The 22,808-nt window shown below is 35.5% G+C and overlaps 1 long non-coding RNA gene across 1 annotated transcript in view; it reads left to right on the forward strand.

The window, feature by feature from the left end:
- LOC107308413 (uncharacterized) overlaps positions 1–22,808 on the forward strand; it is a 130,540-nt gene that overhangs the window by 78,879 nt on the left and 28,853 nt on the right. The gene's annotated exons all lie outside the window — the stretch shown is intronic.

A 22,808-nucleotide genomic window follows, 5' to 3' on the forward strand; every position in this document is an offset into this window, starting at 1 on the left:
AAAACATTAAGATGTAAAAAAGTGACTCAGAAACAAATTATCTGGGGATAAAGTTTTAATCCAGTAGAAGAACATAAATATTACAAAGGGTATTGGACTTACTGAAAAAATATAAACATTTGCTTTTTCTGCTCCTGCCAGATATCATAAACATATTTATTGAGTAAACTTAGTTAAACACCTTGCAGTTCCTCAGAACACAGCTAAATTCTTAGGAAGAAAAATATTATTAATGCCATGGCACTTGTATTATCAGTCTGTTGCTGGTTGTGTTATTTCCTGACGTTCCTTAGAAGTTCAAATGACGTATTTATAAAGGAATCCCAGGCCAAGCAGTCTTGAATCCAAAAAAGGAGTCTGTAAATAGAAAACATTCAGTGCTTAATTATTTCATCTACAATTAGGTAACAGCTTTGCTGTGAGATAAAGGAGATTCTGCAGTAATAACTCAGCTAAAGAATATGATCTTTGCTCCAGACAGGGGTGACCGATAATTTCTTGCAATGACTCCTGTAATACTTTAGAATTGAGAAATCAAAATTGCAAAATAATACTTAATAAAGTATAGTAGTCATTAACTGTTTAATACTCAACAGCACTCTTGAGAGAAAAGTTGATCATGTTTTCCATTTACAAGAAATTCTTCATGCAGAATTCATAGAGAAAATAAATTCCAAGCTTCACGGAAACAGATGATTCATATTATTGGAAGAATGTCTCCACCGTGCTCTGTCTGCAGATCTTAGAATCCACAAAAAAAATGAACCTGTGAGGGCAAAAGAAGGTCTAGCAGGTTAAGAGACAGAAACTGAGTGCTGGTTACAACAAATCCACTGTGTTCTTGGGCTCTCCCTGTGTGCAGGCTGATTCAGAAGGTGGAACCATGAGGAACCAGGTTGTTCTGTAAACAGCATTAACTAACTTACAGTTCTACACATAATTCCATAGAAGCATAGCTACCTTTTTCATATCAGGGAGGTCTTGGATTTTTTTTTTTTTTTTGTTGATAGTATAGACAATTGATTAAAACCTTATTACTATGTACTGCAAATATTACTAACTGAGATCTCACAGGGCTTGTATTTTACTGTGACTTCTTAAAGTACTTGAGAAATGTGGGGGTGGTGTCACTGAGGGAACAGTACGAGAAAAATACTTTAGAGAACACTGACAAGTTATTTTTATCCATTTAATAATTATTTATTTAGGAAGTTGTAATTTAGCTTTCAGGGATATTTAATGTGTATCTACATATATTTATTACCTCTATTCTACATTTGAGTATACTGATGTTCGGAGGTATTGAGTGACCCAAGATCAGAGTCAGTATCAAGATAATAAATATATTCCTGGTTTCCAGAGTGATGTCCCACACATTGCTCTCCCAACATATGCAAAATGGGAAAAGTAGAGGTGCAGAAAATAATATTTTATGATCTCTGACACTAGACATTTCATCTTGTTTTAATAACATAAAAATAATAGTATTTCCTCATGCAATAAAATAAAATAAAAATTTAGACTGTGCATAAAATTTAGGTTTTTTTTAAAATGAATATCAGACTAATAACAGAACTAATAACAGAAACACCAGATGTAACATTTTTTTTTGTAGAATTTATGTAATTTTATGTTCTGATATAGATTTCATAAATGCTGGTATTGTTCTTGATACAATTTCTTATTATTCTGCCTACCACATACTATATTTGAACTTTTTTTTTTTTTTTTTAGTTAGTTTCTATGTGGTTGTAAATAACCAAATTCTTAATTCTGTAGTATATTTTTCTTTTCTCACATCACAGCAGAAATTCCCCCTGCACTTCCTTGAATTGCAGTAGCCTTTAGCAATACAAGGAAAAAAACAAAAAAAAACATGTTCAATATCTTTACTCAGTACAGCTTCCTTTACTGGGAAAAAAAAAAAAAAAAAAAAAAGATTTCCAGATTCACAGTGGAATTTTATATTCATTTCTAGCCTTGGAATGTCCCAACAGATCTTAAAAAACATGAAATTTTACCAATTAAAAAAAAATAGGATAGCGTCCTGGTTTGGAAGGGACTTTAATAATCACTGAGTTCCAGCCCTCGTGCCGTGGTCAGTGTGGCCTCCCATCAGAGTGGTCTGCCCAGTGCCCCATCCAGCCTGGCCTTGAACACAGCCAGGGATGGGGCATTTGCAGCTTCTCTGGACATGTTCCAGTGCCTCACCACTCTATAAGTAAAAAATTTCCTCCTAACATCCAGTCTAAATCTCCCCTCCTTTCCTCCTTATCCTATCACTATCTGCCTGCATAAAATTCAGTCTGCCTCCTGCTTATAAGCTTCCTTTAAGTTCTGGAATGCTGAAATGAATTCTTCCTGGTGCCTTATTTTCACCAGTTTGTGAATGAGCCCAGCTACCTCAGCCTTGCTCTGCAGGAGAGGTGTTCCAGTCCTCTGATCATATGGACTTGTTTTAATAGCTCCATGCCTTTCTTGGCATGAGGCCCTTGACTGAGAGTCTCAAGCAATATTCTGGATGAGGCCTCAGAAAAGCAGAGGGAGACAATCACCTCCCTTGTCCTGCTGTCCACCTCTCTTTTGATGCATCTCAGGCTACAGTTGGTCAGTTGGCTACAGGATGTTTTCAGATTTCCCCAGAGCATTCGCCAGCTGGACGGCCTTAGCTCTCTCAGTCATTAGCTTTCTTGGTCACCCCACACTTGGCCTTGTTGAACCTTCTTCTGTTCACATGGACCCAATATTCAAGATTTTTTAGGACATCCCTTTCTTCTATTGAGTCAAAAGCACCACTGACTTAATTGCCATCAATAAAAAAGCTGAAAGTAGACTCAATCCTGCTACTCAGGTCTCTGATAAAGTTATTGAAAAGCACTGGTGCCAAGACAGACCCCTGAGTGACCATGTTTAGCACCAAGCTCCCCTGAACACAGAATCGTTGACCAGCACCCTCTGGATGTGACTATCCAACCAATTTCTACTCCACTGAAGACTCCATCTATGAAATCTGTTTCTCTCATTTTGAGATATAGACATAGCGTGGTAGCATATCAAATGCTTTACAAATATTCAGGTAGATGATATTAATTGCTTCTCCTTTGTCTACTGTTTATAGATTTTCATGGTCATTTTTGGAAATATCTGGTGGTACCTAAGGAAATTGCTTTTATAAAAGAAAGGCTACAGCAAGCAGTCACAATAAAAATATTAATGTTTTAAAGTATTTAAAGAGTGTTTTTGTAACAAAGATGGCATTTGCCACCCATACAGTGTCTTTGTGTAATGTCCTATTGGCAGTAATTTGGGTCTGAAGGTGGAAGGTAATGAAGCAAGGCCAAAATGATTTATACACGCATATAAAAATGTCATATGCATGTGTGACTCCCAAATGAAAATATTCCTAGCAGCTCAGCACAGACTAGTCTTTTCTTAAGTGCTTCTCATTATCTGGTTTAAGGCATCATGAACCTCTCAATCTTCTTCTTCCTCTTTTTTTTATTTTTATTTTTTTAAAAATTTTTAATGGAAAATGCATGTGTAATAAATTAAACTCATAATTGCCTCGATGTCATTATGTATATTGTCAATTTCTCCTTTTCATCACTGTGTGGCTATTTTAAAAACAATTATTTATCTTTTTCCTGTATGTGGATTCAGAGAATATTTTCTTCTAGTTTGTTTTATCTCATGCCTTCTTGACTGTAGTAAATACAGTGGATGGAAAAATTAACAAATAAAGGAATTATATTTTATTAGCAATCTAAACTAGAATTAGATGAATGCTGTACATGAAACCTTCAGCTGTATGAGATCAGAGACTCATGCGTGTGCTTGGATCAAGTGTGATGAAAATACCATTTCAAGAATTATCTGCTACCCTGTCTCCAGTCTACTCCACTAAACAATGATGTTGTTGATGGCAGTAAAAATGGCAAACAAATGAATAGACAGTTGTGGAAAAAACCTGGAAAGCTATGAGTTTTGCTTGCTTGCTTAAGCTCTGCAAAACAAAGACAGTCTGTTGGCCATAATTTGAAAAAATATTGTGGTTGGTTTGTGTGTGGGTTAACAGCGTGAATGGCAGCTAAAGTCATTACAGAGATTACAAAAGTGAAATTGAATAGTACATTAAAGCTCAGAAATGTTACTTCTGGTCACAGAGTAATGTTCTGTAATATTATCAACATCGACTCTTGTATTAAGCAATGGAAAGAAAATAGCACACCCTGATTTCACGATTCATTACAGTACCCAGCCATCTACTTTTTGTCAGATAACTTCAAATGATGCTTTCTCTACTGAAATGTTCCCTGCTTTATTTCAAAGACTATTAATTTATTTCTCATGGCTCCTTCTTTCTGCTTGGAAAATTATCTCCTTTTCCATTTGTTTAGTGCTAGCAACAGTAACCTTCCAGGATATTTTGAAAATGTGCTCACATATCTCATGGTGGGGGAGTTGGAAACAGATGATCTTTAAAATTCCTTCCAACCAAAGCTGTCCTATGATTCTATGTGTTAGAACAATATTGGAAAAGACATTATATGGACCATATCTTACCTTTAGAGCAAACTGTAAAAAGAGTGATTGTAATATTTGTTTATCACAGATAAATTAACATAGCATTTTAAAAGGAGTTAGCTAGCATTCTTTTAAGGTAGTAAAGCTGCTGTGTTCCTGTAACAGAAAACACGTCTTCCATTAGAAGAGATATCAGATTTTGTTGTTTTTGTTTTTGTTCATTCACTTGTTTTTAAAGAATGACAAAAGTGACTTTCAGATAGAAAATTTCTAGGTGATTTAGGCAACAGTATAAAATGAGTTGAGAGTTAGCAGGGGGTTTTGCCACAGTTGCCTGTATGTGATGATGTATCATTCCAGAAGCAGCATTAAGGACTTTCCTTACTCCAGCAGTGGGAGTCTTTTAGCAGCGATAAGTAACTTTCCCTTTAGAGTTCCTCTCAACATAGCACTCTGCTTACTGCGGGTCATGACTTAGGCTGGAGGCTGAGCTCTCTGTATAGCAGTCAAAATAGGCTCTTAGTTATTCACTTTTAAAATTATATTTTGTCACTTCATTCAAAGAACTGAGAATGCATCCAGCACAATTGTGTCATCTCCTTTCAGTCCTACCTCAGAGATAGATTTGTGGAGGTTGTTGGGGAGAGGCATGCATCACAGAGATGAGTTTGGAGCTAGCAAGAAGGACACTGGTAGGTCAGCAAGTTGCCTGCCATCCATCACTGTGTTTTTCAGGTCTGGTCCTTAAAGCACTATAAAATCTTAGTCATTTTGGTTTTCCAAAGGCCACAAACTACTTAAAGCTCAGATTGTAGATTCCGAGAAAATATCATAAATGAATCTGGTTCTTATAAAATTACATTTATATTCTCCTGTAACTGTCTGCTGTCCAGGTTTGGTCCTAGTACAATCAATCATCTTTTTCTTATGTTCTGATAAACTACAATGAATTTTGAACTCTAAACATCTGAAAACAAATGATGCATTTCTGAAGTGCTTTTAAGGCACTTAACACTTATGTGGGGAATTAACACAAACCTTTGTTATCAAAAGAAGTATAGTTTCATTTCTGTCTTTATTGATAGATCAGGGTTTCTTCTGGAGACAATTTGGTACAGTGCAAGATAGGATAGGATAGGATAGGATAGGATAGGATAGGATAGGATAGGATAGGATAGGATAGGATAGGATAGGATAGGATAGGGTAGGATAGGGTAGGGTAGGATAGGGTAGGGTAGGGTAGGATAGGATAGGATAGGATAGGATAGGATAGGATAGGATAGGATAGGATAGGATAGGATAGGATAGGATAGGATAGGATAGGATAGGATAGGATAGGATAGGATAGGATAGAGGCCCTGTGGATTTTCTCAGGATTGCCTGCTTGGAAACTCCAACTTCCTGGGTAATGAAGAGATCTTACAGGGTCGTGCAATCTTTTGCCAAAGCTAAACTTTGTCAGCAGCCTCCCTTCTGTTCTGACAAGGGCAGGAATAAGGCAGGAAGCCACTGATAACACACTTGTTGTGATGTTACTTTTATAAAAAACCTGTATTGTTTCTAGGCACAGTGAAATGTCACCCTTGGTTCTGAAAGTTTCTTAGCCATGATGGTAAATTATAGAGTTTGGACCTCTATACACAATAAGAATAGGCAATAAGAATTGCTTTTTTGTTACTCAGTTGGAATTTGCAAACCCTACATACTCATTCAGTTATCCCAACTGTTAAATGTAATTTAATGAACACTTAGACATATACTGTGTGTAGCCTGAGGGTATAAAATAGTACAATAGCTTTTCCTTTGCTCCCCTAGGGGAGGAACAAGGCAGTCTGACCCCAGTCTTCCTATTTTATCCCTAAGAGTCTACAGAACCATATTACAAAGCAATTTGTTATGTCAGGTCTAGTAGAGATAATGTGATTGAAACAGCATGTCTGCACAGACACATTCATACACATATGACAATTTTTTTTGAAATGTGGGTGTCCCCTTACAATGGGTGATTCTGTGAAAATGATTTAGCTCAGACTCTTTGTATTCTGTGATACTGAGAATAGAGGGACAAATATACAGTTTCTTAACAATTTTTCATCTGTGTACCATACTGTATGCTGAACACAGTGGAGTTCTCCTTGGGCTTTTCTGCAGATTCAAGAACAGGGATACTAAGGCTTGAAGCCTATAAGTACATGCTTTCCTATTTTTTGACTTATTTTGTTTATATGAAACTGAAATAAATGAAAACAAAGCAATGACAAAACAACAACAACAAAAACAAAAGCACAACAAACAAACAAACAAGAAAAAGACAGTTTTCCTCAGGCAGCTGGAGTACTTGGGAATGAATGTTGTTGGGGAAATGTATAAATCTTTCTTTACAGTGTTTTAAGTTCACTGTAGGTTTTCTCCCACAGTGTAGGCTTTGAGATAATGTCTGGTTCAGGAGGGGAAAAATGTCATACAGAGAAAATGTGTGGACAGATCCATCAGATAACAAATAACTGAGTAGAAAGTGAATTGAGAGTGACAGCAGCAGCTCACTGGAGATAACAAGCAAAAAAGACAGGAAGTCAGTGAGACATGACAAAGAGAGTAAATGAAATTAATCTTCTTCCTGCTGACAACAAATTTTAGGTCAGCCACTGCCACACAGTCCTGCATTACCCTCAATTATATTCTGGCTAAGTATACTTTCAAAATAACAGGAACTTTCTGAAGGATTTGACTGACTGGATTTGTGATATATGACAATCATATACATATTTAGAGGGCATGTGTATGTGTTTCCTATAAAGAATTACATTCTTGTAATGCATGGTATTTTATTATCAGATGTCATTGAGATCAGAAATGAAAAGCATTCATTGAAAAGACACAGAGCAGTCACAGAATCTCAAAGCAAGAATAACAGTACAGCTTTGAATGTCAAAGGTTTCCTTTTTCTTCCATTAGAGATTTTTTTATTTAAGTCTCTTGGCCTACTTAGTGTGAGATGTGTCCCCACTCTAACTTCCTTGCATTGTATTTCCCTTGAGAGATGTCCCTGAGTGGTCACTTTTGCAGAGTGATAAATAAACACAAATCAGAGCTCAAGGTCTCTTTTAAGAGTTCCATTTTCAGATCTTCCATTTCTTTACAGTGTCATGATCACAAATGTTAGAGAGTATCACAGAGTCCAGAAATGTACCACAGGATGGAAAATTCTGACTCCAAATTAGACATACACTGATTGTATCTGCACAAAGATAACTGGAAACAATCACTCTTACTCTGATGGGAATAATAGCTTTTATTGGTGCTCTTCCTCTGCTGAGTGCGATTGATATTTTCCTGTCAGTCATTCATGACACAAAATTGTTTCCAAAGGGATAATGTGAAGAATGCAGTACTTACTACTATTTATGCCATTCATCTTTATAAGTGAATAAGCTGAATTTCAAATAAAAATATTTCAAAATGAGATTTGCCTAACATACTTCAAACCTATTTTTCACTTTTCTTGTGGAGCTAAATATTGATCTAACAGCATAAATAGTCTGAACTATCAATAGATCAGTGCAGCTCAATCTAAACGAGAATCTAGACCATGCTAGATGGTCAGGATAGCCATCACTAATTGTGTGATAATTTACTAGAAAAGGATTATTGTATGTTATTTTTGATCTCTAGAATTCTTTCCGTGTTTTCTTCCTTTTGGGCAGTGTTTTTTTTCATTCTTCTATTACTTCTGTCACTAACATGCAGTTATTAACTAATATGCAGCTTTCAGTCACACGAGAAACATGGTTATCTACTAGAACACTCTTTTTAACAGTGCTGTTGCTTTGAAACCACAGTTTTAAAAAGTGAACCTTCTAACGTACTGGGGATTCAGATGTCTGAAGTTTCACCAGACACCTCTTTGTATGTGCTCATGCATGGAGATTTGTTCTGGAGAAATAAAGAACCATTTATTGTCGATGTCATTAGATGGCTTTAGGAAAAGTTTAGACAAACATCTGACAGGATTGCTGTAGATATGACAGATCAAGCCTAGGGGCAGAGAGATGGACTAGATGACTTTTCTGAGTACCTTCTTATCCTAATTTTATGATTCTGGGAAGTGTAGGAGTATTGTAGAAGCACAGGTTTCATATCAGAATGCAGCATCATATTCCCTGACTTGTTCCACTACAGCTGAATTATTCATTTATTCAGTGATAGAAGTGTTGCTAGAAATACAGTGAATGTGAATTTCACAAAAAGATAGAAAAATTCTGAGATAAACTGGCCTCTGAAAAGTACTACATCTTATTCATCTTAGTAATCATTCAGATAAGTGGAAGACATGGAGTTGTAAGGGAATACAAGGAAGCCTATTCAGAGCAGCAGCTGTGAGGCAAGATAAACAGCATGAGAACCAAGGACACCTCCAGAAGAATAGAAAAACAAAGTCAAGTAAGCTGCCTGATGATGACTGTGATTGGAGGAAGAAAGTGTGGCTAGAAACGACTCACTGATCTGATTGGATAAGTGCCTGCATGCATGGTTAAGGAGTGTTTGTGGAGTACCCTGTTGACATGTAAAGGTGGATGGGAAAGTTATAAGGGCAGATGGAAAGCTAAAAATGGAAAGTTATGAATGTATATGTGATGTGAGCATTTGTAATAAACAATTTGGATCATTCACATCTGAGTCCATGCATCGGACAATAAAGTGGTGTATGATCATGTGTGAATACAGAAGCTAGATTTAGAAATTAAGTGAAGACACAGAAAAAGAAATTACATTTTGGATATAAAATATATATCTTTATATCCAAACAAATATAAGACAATGGAAAAAAAAATCATATTACGTGTATGTATTCTAAAATAAGATGAGGATCTCAGCTCCTAGATAGAGATAGGTGGAGGATAATAATATTCTAACACACCTCTTTTCTTATCCTGTGACTATCTGTTCAGTAGGAAAGAAGAAAATAAACCATCCAACAGCACAATCCCAATATTGACTAGGAAACATAAAGCATATTTTGAAGATTCCAAGTCAGGTTCAGAGCTGGCACACATACTCACATTGTGTACGTAATTGGCTAGCACCACAGCCAAACTATAGGATATATGTTGCAATCAAAGCATCGCAGCAGGTAATGATTATACATTGTAAATATTGCATAGGCTACATAATGATTTTATGAATTCTTCTTATTAGAATACATGCAGAAAAACTAGAAGGAAAATGCCAGACATTTATATTTTTCTCATTTTGGTAGAGGTACATACAACAATTCCAAAAGTATGCCATACTTAATAAAAAGAATACTCAAATATCTTTTGAGAAGGTAAGGCAAACATTTTGGTTCATTCTTAACACATGATATCTGTAACAGTTCTAAAGCAGCAATACCAGTTTACAACAGCTGAAAAACAAAGTATTTTGCTCCTCCTAAATATTCAGCAGATTTGTCAGCACAGTTCTGTTCATAAAAACTTCCTATCTGAGGCTATGAATTCCTTCAGGTCCTATCTAAACTGTCAAAATAGGATATAAAAGACTGAAATGGTCTAGAAATGATACACATAACCAAGAATAGAATAGCTAGAATAAACAGGAAAGTTTTTAAAATATGTAAAACATCTTGCATAGCTACAACTATATTGCATAAAGGTGCATGGAGAAATTCCTCAGCTCAGAAGGGTTTGTGACATACTTTCTTTTTCTGGTTCTAGCAAGGATGAATATAGAATGAGAATGTTGTAAGTCCACATTTGCACAACAATGATTTATAGTAATGCAATATAGAAATACAAATCTGCTTTAATTGATGGGTTCAGTCAGCATAGAAAAAATGATTCTGACAAGGAAGCCTTCAGCTTCCTTGTCTCATATGAGGGCTGATTTCATTTGAAGGCCCTGGCTGACACTAAAATCCCTATTTATTTGTGCCCTAGAAGGGCAAAGATGAAAAAAGATGATGTCTTTGCTGTCTTGACTAATAGTCTTGCTCTGGAGCCTAAGCATCCCTATAAATCCAGTTGTACTTTCCTATCTGCACTGGTAATTGTTTTGCAGTATTCCTGGTTCACTCACATAAACACAGTATGGTAAATCAAAACTATTTCATGGTTTATATTAGTTAGGAATGTTTTGTACTGCATTTTTGTGGTTTGCACAGAACTACATTCTTTTCCTGCTCACACAACAGGCGAGGGTGAACTCTGATGCAGGTGTAGATTAGGTAGGAACTAATACTAGCATAACCTAGCTTCCCAGATGAAAGTGCAAAGACATCACTGTAGGGAGCTGAAGCTCCCTTAAGGTCTTCCCTATTTTCTGCCATTTTCAGTGCTGGTCAAACTTTGATAATCTCGCAGGTTCATTTCAGCTTATAAAAAAGCAAATTTTGAAAAATCTTCTCTGAATAAAGCATAAGAACTGATCTAAAAATGTTGTGCTAGAAATGTTGGCCTACATTTCCATATATCACTTGATGTTACTTTCAGAACAGAACATGTCCAGGTCGGCCAGGAGGTGAATAAAACTGTGGGGAAAAAAAAAAAAAAAAAAAAAAGATGGAAATGGTAGTAAACAGGAATTTATCCGTATCTAGTTGTAGTGGGAACTGAGCATGTAGAATAGTTCCATATCCATGGATCTAGCCAGGATAACTTTTTTTTTTTTAAATGACAGTGGGTACAACTCATCTTATTCCTGTGCACTGTGCCTACAAATTACTTCTGTTGAAAACACAAATGCCATACTCCCCTGATAGATTTCAGTCTCGTGAGGCAAAGAAGAGTCTTTAACTCAAGATTTTGATTACTATTAAATGTCCAGGAGTCCTACTTCCTACTATTTTTACTGGGAAGAATGACTGTCTTCATGGCAGCCGTGTTAACATTAGCACACCATATCTGCTATGGAAACCTTGCTTGCAGAAGCTCCTGCCCACAGAAGGGTTGCAGCAGTCTCAGATCTGAACTTGTTAGCCAGGATCAGCAACTGTGATCACACAATAATAGTACAAAAATAAATACAGTGTTTAGAATAACAAAGGCAGGTTGAGATGAGTTAAATACACGGTGAGCAGAGCCCAGATGTGCACTTTGTTCAATTCTAAACATCTTCTGTGCCAAGTATTCTACCTTGACCACCCCAAAGATGTCTGAAATAGTTTTTCTCTTTCTTCTGTTTTCTTTTCTTTCTTTTTTGTTCCCTTCTTTTTGTAGATTTTGTAGATTCAGATTGTAATATTGTTTGCAGAATCCATTTAGACTAATATATCTTTTATTGTAAATAATCAGAAACTGATATGTTTTGTACAGCATATAGTAAAGTGATTCTCAGAAAAATCATATGCTTTTCCTGTTATATTGTCTAATTATTGAAATTATTTGGGTCAGGTGGATGAACAGCCTGCCAAAACTTGGGAAACCAAACAATACTACTCCTTGAGAGCTTTTGCTATCCCTGCTTTATTGCAGTATAAATATCTGTGCTAGATACAGATTGTGACACTGCCTTAAGCAGCAAAGTATATTACAGTTTTCAGATTATGACCTAATATGTTTTACTGATTTATTATTTTGAATTGTGGTGACATAACTAGGCAGCTGTGTATATAAAACGATAAAAGTTGATCTTCTACATTTTCTATTTCACGAGCCCTGGGAACCAGAATAGTTCTAACTTACCCTACTCTTTCTCCACTTTTCTTCCATATTGCACAAAATTGCAAGGTAGTAACTCTTCAGAAAAATTACAAGGGTCTGCATAATGGAAAGTTTCCTATATGCTTTCATTTAAACAATTTTGAGTGTTAAAATCACAAGACTTTTTTTCTGAAATAACAAAAGTATTTCCCAAAAATAGTGAGATTTCACAGTAGAAAAATTAACAGCTTGAAATTCTGACATATGTAAAGGATTTTCTATTTACAGTCTCTTGAAAATATTGATAAACAGTTCTCCACAGGTTTTCACTGTTTTATTGATAAAAAATCTTGAAAACAAAACCAAGATTTTTTTCTAAAACAAAAATCAAAGTGGTGATTGATATGATTTGGATGACACCCAATTTGTGGCATCTGCCATACTGAGAAAGAGGTGGAGAAGAGGCTGTATAGCCCCCAATATTTTTGCTCCATTTTGTGAGAAAGCTGTATTTATGCTGAGTGATTCTAGTAGAAGGGTAATAGTTTGTCTAATCCTTTCTTCATTCCTTCCTAGGTAGGTTTACCTGCAAAGCAAAAAGATGCAAATAAATGTGCCAGTGAATGATTTTACTTTCAGATCATAATATAAATCATCTGATTAAAAGTCCTTATTTTTTTCATGATAAATTATAGTATGGGATATTTTTTTCAGATGTATTTTTATTTATAGTAGACTTATTAACCAAGTATAAATTGTGGGTCATGTGTTTTCCCATAAGGAATTTTATATTCTGCCCTAGAATATATCCAGCATAGGGATAGTGAATGTCCTAGTTTAGTCCCCTGGAGACCAACACATTTCTGAGAATTGGATGAATGGTGGATTGACAAAGTCTGCCTCACTATGGAGTCAGAAGCAATCTGACTGTTCCTAGGTACCATAGCTTAAATCTAATGAGGTTAATGTACTGCTGTATAGTAGCTCTCTGAACTCAGTAACAATCATGACTCTTTCATGATTTGTGCTCAATTTTGTATCAGTCTTTGTTCAAGACATTTTATGACATTATAAAGTACAAAATTAACTACAAAGAATTTATATATATAATATATATATTATATAAATATATCTATATAATATTATATATAATATTATATATAATAATATATATAATATATAAAATTCAGATAAAGAAAATTACTTTTGCATCTCATAGCAGAAGAAATAGATTTTCTTGCCTCAGGATACATATTTGTAATGATTACTATAACAGAATGAATGAGATAAAACTAAGCTAATTAAATTACCCACATTTTATCAAAGCCCAAGTTTTTTATTCTTAATGAAAATGCAGACAGTTACCTAATTTAATGATTATCATCCACATTCAACAAGCACTGTGATAATGCCATAACAAATTATGGATTGCATAGTAACAATATAAAATAAATAAATAAATAAAAAAGAGATGCAAAGGGGAAGAAAAAAAAAACACATTTCTTTTTGAGTGTTATAAGGAGTTAAGGTGTTACAGTCTTAGACACCAGAACTCTGGACTGCATCCTGCACAGGGAAATAAAGTCTTATCAGCCAATCAGAAATGTTCCTTGCCTTTCATGAAGAGAGACACATCTGACAAAACAATTCAGAATAACTAGGTGTGTGTAGGTTTAACTACTTCAAGTGCTGAGAAGAATTTTGTAAGAATTCTTTCTGTAAGAAAATTTGAGTACACAAATCCCTTTTCAGATCATTTTTCTGAATTTGAAACATGATTTCAATCTGAAACTTTTTTTTTTTTCTTTTCTTTTTTTTTTTTTTTTTTCTGTAGTACTTTTTGATCTAGTATAGTATAATGTTCCCAGGCAACCCTACAGACTTGGGGAGGCATGGCTGGAAAGCTCCCAGGTGGAAAGGGACCTTGGTGTGCTGATGGACAGTCAGCTGAATATGAGCCAGCAGTGTGCCCAGGTGGCCAAGAGGGCCAATGGCATCCTGGCTTGTATCAAGAATGGTGTGGTGAGCAGGACTAGGGAAGTCATGCTGCCTCTGTACTCAGCATTGGTGAGGCCTCACCTTGAGTACTGTGTTCAGTTTTGGGCACCTCAGCACAAGGAAAGATATGGAGGTACTGGAGCAGGTTCAGAGAAGGGCAACGAGGCTCGTGAAGGGCTTGGAGAATCAGCCCTACGAGGAGAGGCTAAGGAAAGTGGGGCTGTTTAGTCTGGGGAAAAGGAGGTTGAGGGGAGACCTTATCGCCCTCTTCCAGTACCTGAAAGGTTCTTACAGTGAGAGTGGGGCAGGTCTCTTCTCACTAGTGACAAGTGACAGGATGAGGGGAAACGGCCTCAAGTTGCACCAGGGCAAGTTTAGGTTGGATATTAGAAAGAATTTCTTTACAGAAAGGGTAGTTAGGTACTGGAATAGGCTCCCCAGGGAAGTAGTTAAATTGCCATCCCTGGTTGTGTTTAAGAACCGTTTGGATGTGGTACTTAGGGATGTGATTTAGCGGAGGGTTGTTAGAGTTTGGGTACTGGTTAGACTGCGGTTGGACTTGATAATCTTCAAGGTCTTTTCCAACCTGGGTAATTCTATGATTCTAATGTTGGTTTACTTAAGAACTACATATGCCATAGCTGCTGCAGATTACTCATGATCATTCATTTTCCAAGTTTTGCAAGCCCTGAGACCGATCGCTCTTTCCTACGAGGAAATGTATGGAACTGGTTTGAATTTTCTGTCAGAGGTTACTGTCAGAATCCATGGGAATGTTTTCCACATGTTGAAATTTCCCTTATGCATCCAGTGAGAGAGTGAGGTAGTATGTTATTTCCTTCAAATCTACAGTGACATTTAGATACTAACAAGTAAGACAAAAAAGCCATGATCATTCACACATTTTATATCACATCACAATTTTAGATCAGTCAAAAGTGGTGTTAATAAGACTTCACGTGTGAAATGTGATCTTTATTTCCCACTGGCAAAAGACTTCCATCACCTTTCTGTCTTCCTTCATTTTAAAAGGAAATAGCCAGTCCTTACTCTTGATGATGAGCGTCACTACTAAACAGATGGATAACTGGACTAAACTACTGGATTACTGGATTCTGGAGAAAATCAGAGATTTTGGTAGCTTCCCTTTAGTAATTTTTTTTTTTTTTTTTTTTTTTTTTTTTCAGTGAAAAAAGCATCTGTGGTTAACCAAAATCCACATGTGATTTTTAGGTAATTTTTCAAAAAGTTTTTTAAAAAACCTGAAATTTTATACATCTAATTTAATTAATTAAAAATATTTTACTTTTTTTTTTTTTTTTTTTAAATTCGAAATAATTCTTTTCCTTGAACTTCATAGTGTTTCTTAAAATTATGCAACTACAAAAAAGAAATCATTTGGTCATTTTAATGCATTTAAGCAGTCTATTAAAACCCTCCAAACTCTTTTCCTTCCTAATGATCACATTATAGTTCAGCCCTGTATCTACTTCTGTTTGAATATGCCATTCCAGAGTGCTAGTAGTACATAGAGGTCTCATCCATGCTAGCAAACAGAGAAAGAAAACAAAATTGTTACAACAAGCATTGTTTCTGTATTTCTTTAAGCCACAGAGAGGAACATTCGCATATCTTTACCTACAGCTGTAAGCCCAGGACTTTGTTGGACAATAGGTTTTAAGTTTCTAATGAAGAAAGTATTATTTACAGAGCTGCAACACAGTTAATAGAGAAATGTTAAATTCAGTATTTAAGCATAAAAATATGATATTTAAAATGTGAATTTACAATGAGGTAGTGAGGCTTCTAAAGGAACTAGTTTTCCAAAATATGCCTACAGACAAATTATAGCGAATGGATTGCAGTCATGCTTTTTCTACATTACCATCCAGCAAAAAAATTACGAAAACTAATATCTTTTATTAGACAAACAGAAATGACTCCAAAAGCATACAAGCTTTTGGTTAAAGAAATCCTTCAGAAATCATCATGAGAGTCCCAGAGTCCCAAAGCTTCTCCCATTTCTGTAGCTATATTGGCTGAAACAATATTAAAAAGAAATACGACTTCACTCTTCAGTCATTTATTTTCACATTACTTTCTATGAACTCCTATGCTATTCTCTGTTCTGAACAATAAAGAGCAACCTTTTGATAATTTAAGCTAATTTAAGTTTAGAAGAAATTTTAACGGGCAATATGTTGAAAAGGTTTATAAAATGTAGAGCCATTTTTTATTTTCTTATCATCACTGATAAACAAACAGATAAATAATGGCTTTAGGTATTCTGCATAAGCATAACTTTTACTGAAGATTCTGATTAGGAAAAGTCAAGAGTGAACAAATTTCACAGATTTTTTCAGTCTGAAGAAGCTACTGGTAGTGAACAAGGTAGCAACAAGAATTATTTAATTAAAGATCAAGGAAATGGAAGACTGAATCCAGAAATACTATATTGTGCAAATGGTTGTTTTAGAATAGTAACCTGCAAAACAGGAAGATGTTTTTCATTTTGTGAACCAGTGTATGTGAACATATACAGAAACATAAAGTCTTTCTTCCCCAAATCAGGTGTCATAATCACCTTCATTCTCACCATGTTCATCATGTTAAGTATGGCTACAGAAAAGCAGAAGTGTTTTAACTACAAATATAATACCTGATAATCTGTGCTAGAAATTGTTGCAATGCATTTTTAATGAGTTAAATCCTAATGTTTTAGTAAGTGCAGATATATTTCAAAATAAATTAGTTTTAGTACAGTTGCTCTTTGTTTTGTCATTCAGTAAAAGAATGTTGTGAAATTATGATAAACTTACTACATCCAGTAAGTCAAAATAAAGAATAATGGGGCAAATAAGCTGGGTTAACTCTGACTGCTACATTGTGAAGCTGTCTAAGCTGAAGGCTTGAATTTCCAGATTCAAGCCAGAGAAGAAGACAACCTCTCTCTTGTAACTCAATAAAGCCAGGCCCCATGCCGGTTTGAAGACAGAAATCTTGGCTGGACTGTTCTACCACACTCACAATATATTCCAGATTGGATACCTTCTGACTTCCATCTGTTCAGTCTGATGAAAAACTAAACATTTTCCTAGCAACAACACTGTCATAGGCGCCGTGAAACAGTGGGTCACCTCTGCTGGTGCAGATTTTTTCTAAGTGTGGCAGGTAAGATTTAGTCCATCACTGGCAAAAATGTAGAGATGATGCTCTTTACATCTACCGTAGTTTCCATGGAACTGAGTAGAAAGCACTACTTTTGGAGCAACGTATGTATAAGTGTGCCTCTTTTGTCTTACACATTTCATAATAATATATTAAGTTAGAGTTAACTATTTGAATCATTAAGGACCTCTGTCTAACTTGCAATAGAAAAATGCAGGGATTCTAATTTGCTTAACTTGACCAAACTAACCTTAAAAAAGGAATACTACTGATTTCTTTACTGATTTCTTGAAATATGAGGAAAGCAAATTTTAGGGATTAAACAATAACTAAAAAAATAATCCTAAAAACTCCAACATTAACAACAAAAACAAACCAACTTCTGCACTTAAGAACAATGTAGTCAATATTTCACTAAAATAATTTCAGAGAAGAAAAAAATAAAGAAAAGTCTACAATAAGTTACTGTAACTAGAGAAAGAATAACAGTGAATTGGGAATGATGGGGGAAGAGATTTTTTTTTCAATTCTACACCCCTACAGTAAGGAAAAAAAAAAAAAAAAAAAAAAAGAAATCTGAATTTAAATGAAGTGAATAGGAAACTTAGTTTCCAAGATTAAAAAAAAAAAAAAAAAAAAAAAAAGAAGAAGAAGAAGAAAATTCAATAACAGGTATTTAATTCATATGTGTATCATAATTTAAACTTTGTCCTGGACGAGGAATAATAGGACCGCTATTTGTAACCAGTTTGTGTGTGCTTACAGCATATACTGATTTTCATCTTCTTTATTTTACTTAGTTTTCTTTATTATAGAGGTGTGTGTCAATGGGATGGGCACTGATGATATTCTGCAAACATTGAAGTAGCATGTACTCCTGCTTTAGGAGATATAGAGGAACTTCATTAATCACACAGTTTCATGTTTCTGACAACAAAAGTGCCACAGAGATCCTGCAAACTGACAAAAGGAGGTATGAGTATTAAAAAAGTACATCAAAAGTTCAGAGGTAGAGGAAAGGAAACTGTGATCTGAAGTTCCTTTAAGTAACATTTTCCATCAGGTCTGAGAATCAGTCTGAGAACCTAGACTGTACCTACAAATAAGTGTTTAACGTTACATACTGACCTATGACACACTGTGTGCCTCAATATCCCTTGAAGTGAGGGCAAGTGACAACAAAGGACAGGGGACAGGGAAGGACAGGGAGCAGCAAAGCATATGCCCTGCAAACATTACAGTGCTGGCAGCTGTGCACTGACTGAAGTTTTGTTTGTAAGACTTTTGCAGACATGGCTTGTGGTCTCTGTATGTGAAAAGCACTTTTATGCTGATATAATCATACACTGGTATAAATGGTGTAATTGTGTCCTTATCAAGTGTGTACACAGTCATTATATTTATAGTTCTCGGGTCAATGAAGTCCAACAGAAGTCGGGCTGTTTTGTACTCAACACTGAGTATATGCCGTTATATCAGCATTTCTGAAGGTCGTAAATAAATTATAGTGCAAGTATTTAATGTACCGCATATATGTCTAATATTGTGAGCACACACAGTACAGATTTCATATGTTTGGAAATACAAATTGTATTACTTTTTTTTTTTTTTTTTTTTTTTTTTTTGCCATTGAATCATAAAGTGAAGAGATACCAAACATACATGATGCCTGAGGTGTGACAAGTCATCTCCGGCTCCAGCAGAATGACATGAATTAAAAGAATTCAGAGCTCATAATAATTTCCCAATATAACTATTTCAGCGCAGCGCTAAAAGCCTAAAACCATGACTTGCAAGTGACTAACATGAGGTAATTACTGCTTGAATACCTCAAGGTAGTTGAAGGGCAAGCAGTTCAGTTGCTATAATAGCAAATGTAAGTAAGTCATTAACTCATGGAAAAATCTCAGCTAACTTGCAAATCCAAAAGACTACTCTGTTTTGCAAGGCAAAAGTGGATATATTTGGTTTTAATGTGCACTGTTAATTAAAGAGGTAGGAGATTTTTTAGGAAAATATAAATGTTCCATAATGTTCATGGAAATATCCCAAATCTCTGCTGTTCCTGAAAGACCCTATGTTTCAGCTGAATAAATGTAAAAGTTCTCACATATCTGATAAAACTTTCTTGAAGAGACAGAAGCAAGAACAAGCACAAAACTGTTATTACTAGAAAGCTACACAACACTACAAAGGTTTTGTTTTATTTTTTTCCCCTATGGTCAAATGATGTGGCACTGTGGTAAACAACCTTAAAATACACAAGCATAATTTTTCTCTATCAATATTTATTGTCAACCAGTACTTCACATGCTCCTCCAGACAAATACTGTTTTCTTGATGATTGCTTCTAACAAGATATCAAAAGGTTATTCTTTTCAGGAACACACTGAAGTGATCCTGCTAAAACTACGAACAGTAGCTCTCATTAATAAATAAAATAAAAATTATCAGACATAGCAAGGTACAGTAACATGAGCATTATTTTAATTATTTTACTTTATTATTATTATTACTTTTAGGAGATTATACTATATTAAAGACCATAAGAAGTATCAGAACCCTGTTCTGAAGTTTCAGTATACGAATTTATAGAAACGGTCTGAGCCACATACTTTGTTATTATTGTAATTGTGACGACAAACACATTACTGAAGACTGAAGCAGTGGGAATGGAGAGGAATGGAGTTCTATGAATAGATAATGGCATGTCTGCTAAGGGCAGGCAGGGTATACCTTTATAAACTTGCATAGGAATATTCTGTTTGTCAAGCATCAGCCCTACCCCCTGGCATGTCCTGTTCCCTCGTTCCTTTCCATGAGCTGTGCATTGGTTTATGGCCTGCAGTCCTGACATCTATTGTCAGCATCTCTCCAGACCTGACTCACTGCACTGCTACAGTTTTTTAAATTTCTTTCATGTTCTCAGCTTATAATGAGAACAAACAACCTCCTATGCAGTTGAGCCTCACCATTTCTTCAAAGTGTAGCATTACACTGGTTCTTTATTCCAGTGTATTTACTTATATTATTTATGACACATTTACAAAGTTATCCTTACTGTAATTACTTTGTTGGGTGTTCACTTGTGTTCTGTACAAAGACACATCCTTGTTTAACACTTGTATTTAAAACAAGTTAATTAAAAGAGTAGAAATGCATGGGTTATTTTCAGAGTACATAAGGTTTATTTCAGTTTAGTGTAGGTAAATTAAGAGGAAATTGAGCTAACTGAAGAAAAACAAAAGAAAAAAGAAATGAAAGCAAATCCTAGCCTATATGTTAAGTTTCTGCTGGTGCAGCTAATTAGCATATTAAAAATTCCTGTGCTAAGCAACAAAACTATTCTGGCAGAGAAAAAACTGTCCTTTGCTATATAGTTATTTCATCTAGGTTCAAATCTCGACAAATAAGGAATTTGGTGTAAATGAGAAATAACTGCCAAATGGAAATTGTAGTAAAGGGAAATTGGTGCAAATAAAAAGCTTGGAAACTTTTCTGATACAAGTTTGCAGCACAGATAGGCTCTTCACAGGTCCTCCTGCTATAGGCAAGTGCCTAAAGATGGATGCAAAAGGATATGGGAGTACAGTTGCATCAATTGATGCCTTCATGCCTCCCTTTTTCAGGGAGATAACTGATCTTCCATTCACCAGCAGTTTCATGAGCTGAACTATGAACCTTATTAACTAGGATTTAGTGAACAAGAAGAAAACAAAAAATAAGAAAAGGGAAAGAAGAAAAAAAAATCATCTTCACACAGTGCCTGATTAAATGATGATGGTCACTGTTCCAGAATGTTTTATAAACCAGAGGTATAAACAAACAGTTTTGAAAAGGGGTTATTATCATGGACGGGTTAATATTAACCAACATGGTTTGGATACAATAACCAGTGCAGGAAGCCTGAGAAGCTCAGGCATCCAGAGTCTATGAGGCTGTCCCAGAAATAATCCCTCTGGGCACACTCAGTCCCTTATGTATCACCAGCCCATGCTAACAACTGTCTGTCATGCTTTGATCAGACTGAGTACCATCATCCATATGCTGAGTGGGAATTGTACAGATCCAACCTACAGCAGCTCCACCAGCAGCTCTGAGGTGAGCAGTGACTTGTGACAAACCAGCTCAGGGTGTAGGAAAAGGCACTAGGCACAGCACTGGTGAAACACATTGTCTGTTCCTTCACCTCCCTGAGTGGTGCATTTAAATGAAGCCAGAGTGTTGCAGCTCATCAGAATATGCATGCATCTAAGAGTGCTTCAAATCCATTTCCACATCAGAATTTCCAAATAAATATGCCCTCTGCTCCATATAGCTTCTGTTGTTTGTCCTGTCTTAGGAGACTTACTTTGTTGTTGTAAATGTCCTGAAACAAGATGTCAACCTGCATCCAGCTCAGCTTTAAAGACTCAGGCCAACAGATACACCTACGTATGCGCATCAAAAGTGTGAATACATGCTATATATTGTATGTAGAACATCTCCAGGTTTTCTTTGGCTGTTTATTAAACATGATCTGTCAAAAGTAGGTGTTAGGAAATTATATTCTGAGTAGAGTCTCTGTGATAGCTATCAATAAGATGAAACACGAGAGATTTAATAAGTTTGGTTGTACATATGTTGATGTTTTGTTAAGAGTTGTTTTTAAAGTATGAGGAAACCCTTTGCTACTCCTCAAGCTGAAGTGAAAGTTCCTCTCTGTCATAATTGGCTGCAGCCTGAGCTATCTGTGAGGCTTCTCATTCATAGAGTCATCTGAGTGGGAACATACTGTGAAAGGTTGTCTAGTACAACCCCTCTGCAATAAACAGAGATGTCTACAGCAAGATCAGGTTGCTCAGTGCCTGGTTCAGCCTGACCACAGTCAGGGCATCCAGCATGTCTCTGGGCAATCTGTTCCAACGCCTCACTAGCCTTATCATATATATATAGGAACTTTCACTTCAGCTTGAGGAGTAGCAAAGGGTTTCCTCAATACTTTAAAAACAACTCTTAACAAAACATCAAAATATGTACAACCTAACTTGGTACTCAGTTTTCCCTTATATTCAATCTAAATCTCCTTTATTTATTTTTTTATTATTATTTTTTTATTTTTTAAGTTTGAACTCATTTCCTTTTGTCCCATCAACAATTCTTCTATGCTAGTTAAAGCTGAGTCATGTTTAAAAGTTAAAGGAGAAGAACCACTGACAGGTTTTGGAAACGGCAATAAAAGCAGAATGGAAAACTAAATTATCAGTAGTCAAGATACATTTTGTAAGTGACACTGAAACTCTGGCTTAAGGCCTGCAAGACATTTTGAATGAAACAAACAGCTCCATCAGATAGAAAAACAAAAAAGATAAATACGGGCAGAGTTTAAAATTTAGCACACAAAAAGCTGGCAACTTTGTTTACAGTGATTGATTTTTGTACTAACAAGAAAAGTTGTAAAAACCTATCTGAGATTCTAAACAATATACTTGCTGGAACAAT

This window comes from Coturnix japonica, chromosome 1 (assembly GCF_054131305.1).
Source record: "Coturnix japonica strain WE chromosome 1, WE-NBRP24, whole genome shotgun sequence".
In the NCBI taxonomy this organism is placed as follows: domain Eukaryota; kingdom Metazoa; phylum Chordata; class Aves; order Galliformes; family Phasianidae; genus Coturnix; species Coturnix japonica.